Raw genomic sequence first — 5877 nt, forward strand, 5'->3', positions numbered from 1 at the left:
ATTTTCCATCGAGGTCACCTTAGTTCTGCTTAACATAGTCCTTGCAAGTACTGATACTTAATGCAGTTGTGAAATTGGACCTACACCACAATTTTCTGAGCTTCTCTCTGGTTGAATCACAAAGTTTCTGAGACCTCTGACATCTAATTTCCTGAAGCAATTTACTTTAGGATCCAATGTAGGATAGGTGATCTGTCTGCTTCTTAATTGCTGGCACCCTGTGCTTTCCAAACATTAGGATTACAGGCCTGCCCCAGCACACTGGAAGCATCTTTCAGACATTTCAATAACCCTACACTTCTTAACTAATATAAACATGTTCAGGTCCCATTCATTCCTAAAGTTATCACATCCAGGAAAACTACAGTTCTTTTTGATATGCCAATGTCTACAAATAAAAAGGAAAACTAGCAAGTCACACTTTATTAATTGTTTTGTAGTTGCTTCCCACAGGCCCAAGGAAGTTCTGTGAGTTAACGAAAACCACCGAACTACTGCATGAGGCATTTCCAATGACACATGGCTACTGGAAAAGCCTCAGCAGGATCGGTCTCACGCTTTGTATTTCTTTTAAATTCTGACAGCCCTTTAAAAAAATATTTTTATGTATTTACTTATTTGAGAGAGGGTATAGGCATACCAAGGCCTCTGCCACTGCAAATGAACTCCAGACACATGCACCATTTGGTGCATCTGGCTTTACATGGGTATTGGAGACTTCAACCTAGGTCATCAGGCTTTTTGTTTTGTTTTGTTTTGTTTTTTGTCTTTTTGGGGTTTTTTTTTGTTTTTTTTTTTTGAGGTAGGGTCTCACTCTAGCCCAGGCTGACCTGGAATTCACTATATAGTCTCAGGGTGGCCTTGAACTCATGGAGATCCTCCTACCTCTGCCTCCCAAGTGCTGGGATTACAGGCATGTGCCACCACGCCTGGCTAGTCATCAGGCTTTGCAAGCAAAAGCCTTTAACCACTGAGCCATCTCTCCAGCCCCTCTTTTTTTTTTTTTTTGAAACAATGTCTCAAATCCATGCTGTTCTCAACCCCTTATGTAGCTGAAGATGACCTTGAACTTCTGATTCTTTTGCCTCCACCTCCCAAGTGCTGGGGTGACAGTTGTGGTACTGCCATGCCCAGTTTTCTCAGTGCTAGGGATAGAAACTAGAGCTTCCTACATGCCAGGCAAGCGCTGCCAGCTCGTGCCCAACTTACCCTTTTTCACTGTTCTTGTACCTCTGTCTTCACACAAGCCAGTCACAGTTTCAGCTTAGAGAAGGACATTGAATGGAAGAAAGCAGCCTCATGTTTTCTCCACCTTGTGCCTTTCATCTGCCTGAACAGCTCTTCCCCCCAAGCCAGCCAGGATCTATGACTCCTTCTTGCCAAGTAATGAATGAAAAAACAGTTAAAGAGATACTCTGGCTTCTGGGTGGGGCAGACGCAGGAGAGATGCCCGGGACTTGTGCTGACCTGTCCTACGCTGTGTGTCACTACTTACCGTCCTTGGAGAGCCATGCTCAGCTTCCAGAATTCACCATCTAATGTCAAGTCTGTGGGACTGACTCCAGGATCATCCTAAGATGGTGAAATACTAGTGTTTGTCCTTCCTGACGGGACAGGTTGTGATTCAACAGTCATGCATGTGCCTTGTAGGAGTCAGCCTTTGGAACGTTCACAGGATTCTTTGCCAACCTCTGCAAGGTCGGTACATGATGAGTACTGATAATATGCCACCGGCCACTTCTCCCTCAGGGACTGTGGTGAAGTGTGTGAGTGGTGAAGAAAAGGAAAGTCAGATGTCATCCCCATAAATTCTAGTTCACATGACATCTCCCATCCAAGTACTAACCAGGCCTGACCCTGCTTAGCTTCTGAGATCAAATGATACTGGATACATTCAAGGTGGTAAGGTCATAGATAGAAAGAATGGCCAGGGCCTCTTGCTGTTGCAACTGAACTCAAGATACATGTGTCCCTTTGTGTATCTATCTGGCTTTATGTGGGTACTGGGGAATCAAGCCCAGGCTGTCAGGCTTTGCAAGCAAGTGCCTTTAACCATTCTAGCCCTGACATGGTTTTCTCATTACTGTTGACCTCAGCAGACCAGCTTTCTCTTCCTCCACCCACTGCCTTTTTCCTCTGCCTCTTTTCTTCTTTTCTGGTACTGGAGACTGAACCTAGGCAAGCATTCTACCACTGAGCTGTATCCCTAGTCTTATTTTTTCACTTTTTAAATTTTTTTATTTATTTGCAAGCACACACAGAGAGAGAAGAGAGACATACAGAGAGAATGGTGTGTCAGGTCCTGTAGCCACTGCAAACGAACTACAGATGCATGTACCCCTGCGCATCTGGCTTACATGGGTACTGGGGCAATCAAACCTGGGTCCTTTGGCTTCTCAGACAAACACCTTAACCGCTAAACCATCACTCCAGCCCTACACTTTTATTTTTATTTTTTGTTCATTTGTATTTATTTATTTGAGAGTGAAAGAGAGAGAGAATGGGCATGCCAGGGCTTCCGGCCACTGCAAACAAACTCCAGACGCGTGCACCCCCTTGTGCATCTGGCTAACGTGGGTCCTGGGGAACCGAGCCTCAAACAGGGATCCTTAGGCTTCACAGGCAAGTGCTTAACTGCTAGGCCATCTCTCCAGCCCTCACTTTTTATTTTAAGACAGAGTCTCACTAAGTTGCTCAGCCTGGCCTTGACCTCATTCTGTAGTCCAAGTAGGCCTTGAAATTATGATCCTTCTGCCTCAGCCTCCTGAATAGATAGGATAGCAGGCTTAGACTATCAGACCCAGCCACTGAACTCCCAACTAAGTGATTTCCATAAACTTGAATCTTTGCAACATTTAGCTGCAGGCAATTAATTTCTACCTTTTAGGTTTTTTTTTAATTTTGTTTTAAAATATTTTTATTTATTTATGAGAGAGAGTGAGAATGGGTGGGCCAGGGCTTCTAGCCTCCACAAATGAATTTCAGATGCAGGTGCAACTGGCTTACGTAGGTTCTAGGGAGTCAAACCTAGGTCCTTAGGCTTTGCAAGCAAGTGCCTTAACCACTAAGCCATCACTCCAACTTTTTAAAAAAACTTTTTGTTGACAAATTCCATTCATATACACAATGTACCCTGGCCACAATCCCCTCCCTCAACTCTCCTTTGTCCTCCTTGCCCCATCCCCTCTCCACTGAGCCCCTTCTTTCCAGTTACTCCCTCTTCTATTTTGATGACATCATTTTCTTTTGCTCTTGTATTATGCAAGTCTTGTGTAAACAGCATCAACCACTGTGAGGTCATGAATGCAATGGCCACTTAGTGTCTGGAAGACAGTGTTACAAAGCACTCCTTTCTCAGTTTTCATGTGTGTGTGTTTATATGTGTGTATGAAAGACAGAGAGACAGACTGACAGAATGAGACAGAAAGAAAGAACTAATTCTGCTTGGCTCAGCCTATGTGTTGGTTTCCTAGGGTCAGGAATCCACTCTTGTTTACACCAAGACAGAGGATGCTCACCCAACACGCTGGTCCGGACTCGTGTTTTAAAGAGACAAGAGACCAACTCAAACTTGTCTAAGGGAAAAAAGCAGAAATTGCTGAACTCATGCAGCTGACATTAGGATTATACAGCCCCACTTTGTAAATCAGGGTGAAGAAAGCCTTCTGTCTCCTGTTGCCTATATGTGAACTCTCCACTAAAGAGCTTGTCTGTCTGTCTGGAGTCAGGGATTCTTCCCTGGGCTGATCACTATGGTGAGGGATGCAGGGAGACTCTGATTGGCAGCCCCCCATTGCCCAGGTTGGCACAGAGGAGGTCTCTTAAAAAACTGGGTTGGTTGGTGGAGGTTACTGGCTGACTGCGCTAGATTAGGAGTGTGACCCCTCCATTTCACAAGCCCGCCAGGTGGCAGGAAAGCTGGCCAGAGGAAGGTGGACATCATGACTCTGGATTCTGTGGCCTTCTGAGGTTCTGATTGGCTCTCACTCAGGGGCCTGCCTTTTCAGCTTGGTTTTGACCTCTCCCAGCTGGAGTCTCCTGTCATGACTGGGTTCAGCCAGATGTTTCTGGAAGCCACTTCCATTCTGGGGAGAGGTCCCAAAGTAGGGAGCCTGGAACCCTCTTCCGCCCCCTAAGGCTAGCCACCATGGCTCCTAGGGGTCCCTGGGGCCAGAAGAGATCAATGTATGGAGATAATGGTCTGTATATGGGGCAGGATTACAGGCCAGGGCATTAGGCCTGGAGGAGTCCAAACTGAACTGGCTTCTGTCCCATGGCAGGTCCTGAGAGCCCCTTCCAGTAGCAATTATAAACTCCTCTCTGTGTTGACTTCTGTCATTCCCCAAGTCTTAAGCAAAGTTTTGTCAAATGCTACCAACAATAGAAGGATGTTCAAGGTCAGGGGCCTGAAGGCAAACCCAGCCTTCCAAACTGAGACAAGGGGAGACACCAGGATTACTTCACAGCTCCTGTTGTCTCTCAAACAAGTCTGTTCAGACATCTTCAAATATGCATTTTAGCACTTCTCTCTGCCTCAGTGTTGACACATGGGCTGGCTTTCCCAAGGCCCAGGGCTGCCAGCCGCTCTGTGTGGAGACCCTCCTGGTTCTGAGAGGCGATGGGGCCCTGAGGCGACAGCGTGTGCCCAGGGAGCATTCCTGCCTCTCAGTCAGTGCTCGGCTGTAGGCAAACTCCCTCAGCTGCGCCCGCTTGATGCCTGTGGACAAATCTGTCCAGTCTTTCAAATGACACAGTTCTTGGGAGTGAGGACAGAGGAAGAACTATTCCCCCCCTCACTTCCTGTTCCTCGCCTCTCAGTTCCGACCTGGAATGGGGGCTGGAAACTGAGACTTGAGGACGGGGGAGGAATCCGAAGCGAGGAACACGCCTTGACCTCTGTCTTATTGGGCAGCCTTGGGCTATCACCCTGTCCTTGGGATCCCATTGTCCTCCAAAGGGCTGAGCTGGCATCTATTAAGGTCTAATAAGTGGGGACCTTGTAGTACAGGCCTGTTGACTGCAGCTACAAGGGAGGCTGAGTCAGGAGAATCACAAGGGTAAGGTTATCTTCCCTATAAGTTCATGGCTTGCCTGAGCAACTTCGAGCCTGTCTCTAAATAAAAAGTAAAAGGAGCCGGGTGTGGTGGCACACACCTTTAATCCCAGCACTTGGGAGGCAAAGGTAGGAGGATCGCCATGAGTTCAAGGCCACCCTGAGACTACAGAGTTAATACCAGGTCAGCCTGGACCAGAGTGAGACCCTACCTCAAAAAAAAAAAAGTAAAAGGAAGGTCTGGGATGCAGCTCAGTGGTAGAGCACATGCCTACTAAGGCCCTAGGTTGACTCCTTAGAACCATAAAAGAAAGGTGCAAAGGGTCTACTAAGTGTCAGGTTGGAAACATACTTATGTGGATTCAGAACCTCTCTTTTGACAATGTTTTCACCAGAAAAAAAAAACTACAGAAAAGTTAACGATGGTACAATAAACCCCAAAATAACTTTTCACCATGAACTAACATTTTGCCACATTTATATACACAGACGCACAAACATGTAGAGATGTTTTATCGTCACTGTTCACGTGTGTGTGCTGTTTGAGAATGAATTTCAGACATCTAGAGCTCTTTGTCTCTGACAGCCTTAACACACAATTCTCACAAGAACTAGGCCATGCTCTTACATGTTTTTTAAAATATTTATTTTTATTTGAGAGAGGGGCAGAGAGAGAGAGGGAGGAGGGAGAAGATAGGCTCACCATGGCCTCCAGCCACTGCAAACGAACTCCAGATGCATGCACCATCTTGGTCATCTGGCTTACGTGGGTCCTGGGGAGTTGAACCTGGGTCCTTAGGCTTCACAGGCAAGCTCCTTGACTG

The 5877-nt window shown here is 46.5% G+C and overlaps 1 non-coding gene across 1 annotated transcript; it reads right to left on the minus strand.

The window, feature by feature from the left end:
• Window positions 1–427: 427 nt before the first annotated feature.
• On the minus strand, window positions 428–557 carry LOC123457864. The gene has a single exon (XR_006635224.1). It is a non-coding gene; the product is annotated as a small nucleolar RNA SNORA18 (small nucleolar RNA).
• Between the last annotated feature and the right edge of the window lie 5320 nt (window positions 558–5877).

Source organism: Jaculus jaculus, chromosome 1, assembly GCF_020740685.1.
Source record: "Jaculus jaculus isolate mJacJac1 chromosome 1, mJacJac1.mat.Y.cur, whole genome shotgun sequence".
NCBI classification, from domain to species: Eukaryota; Metazoa; Chordata; class Mammalia; order Rodentia; family Dipodidae; genus Jaculus; species Jaculus jaculus.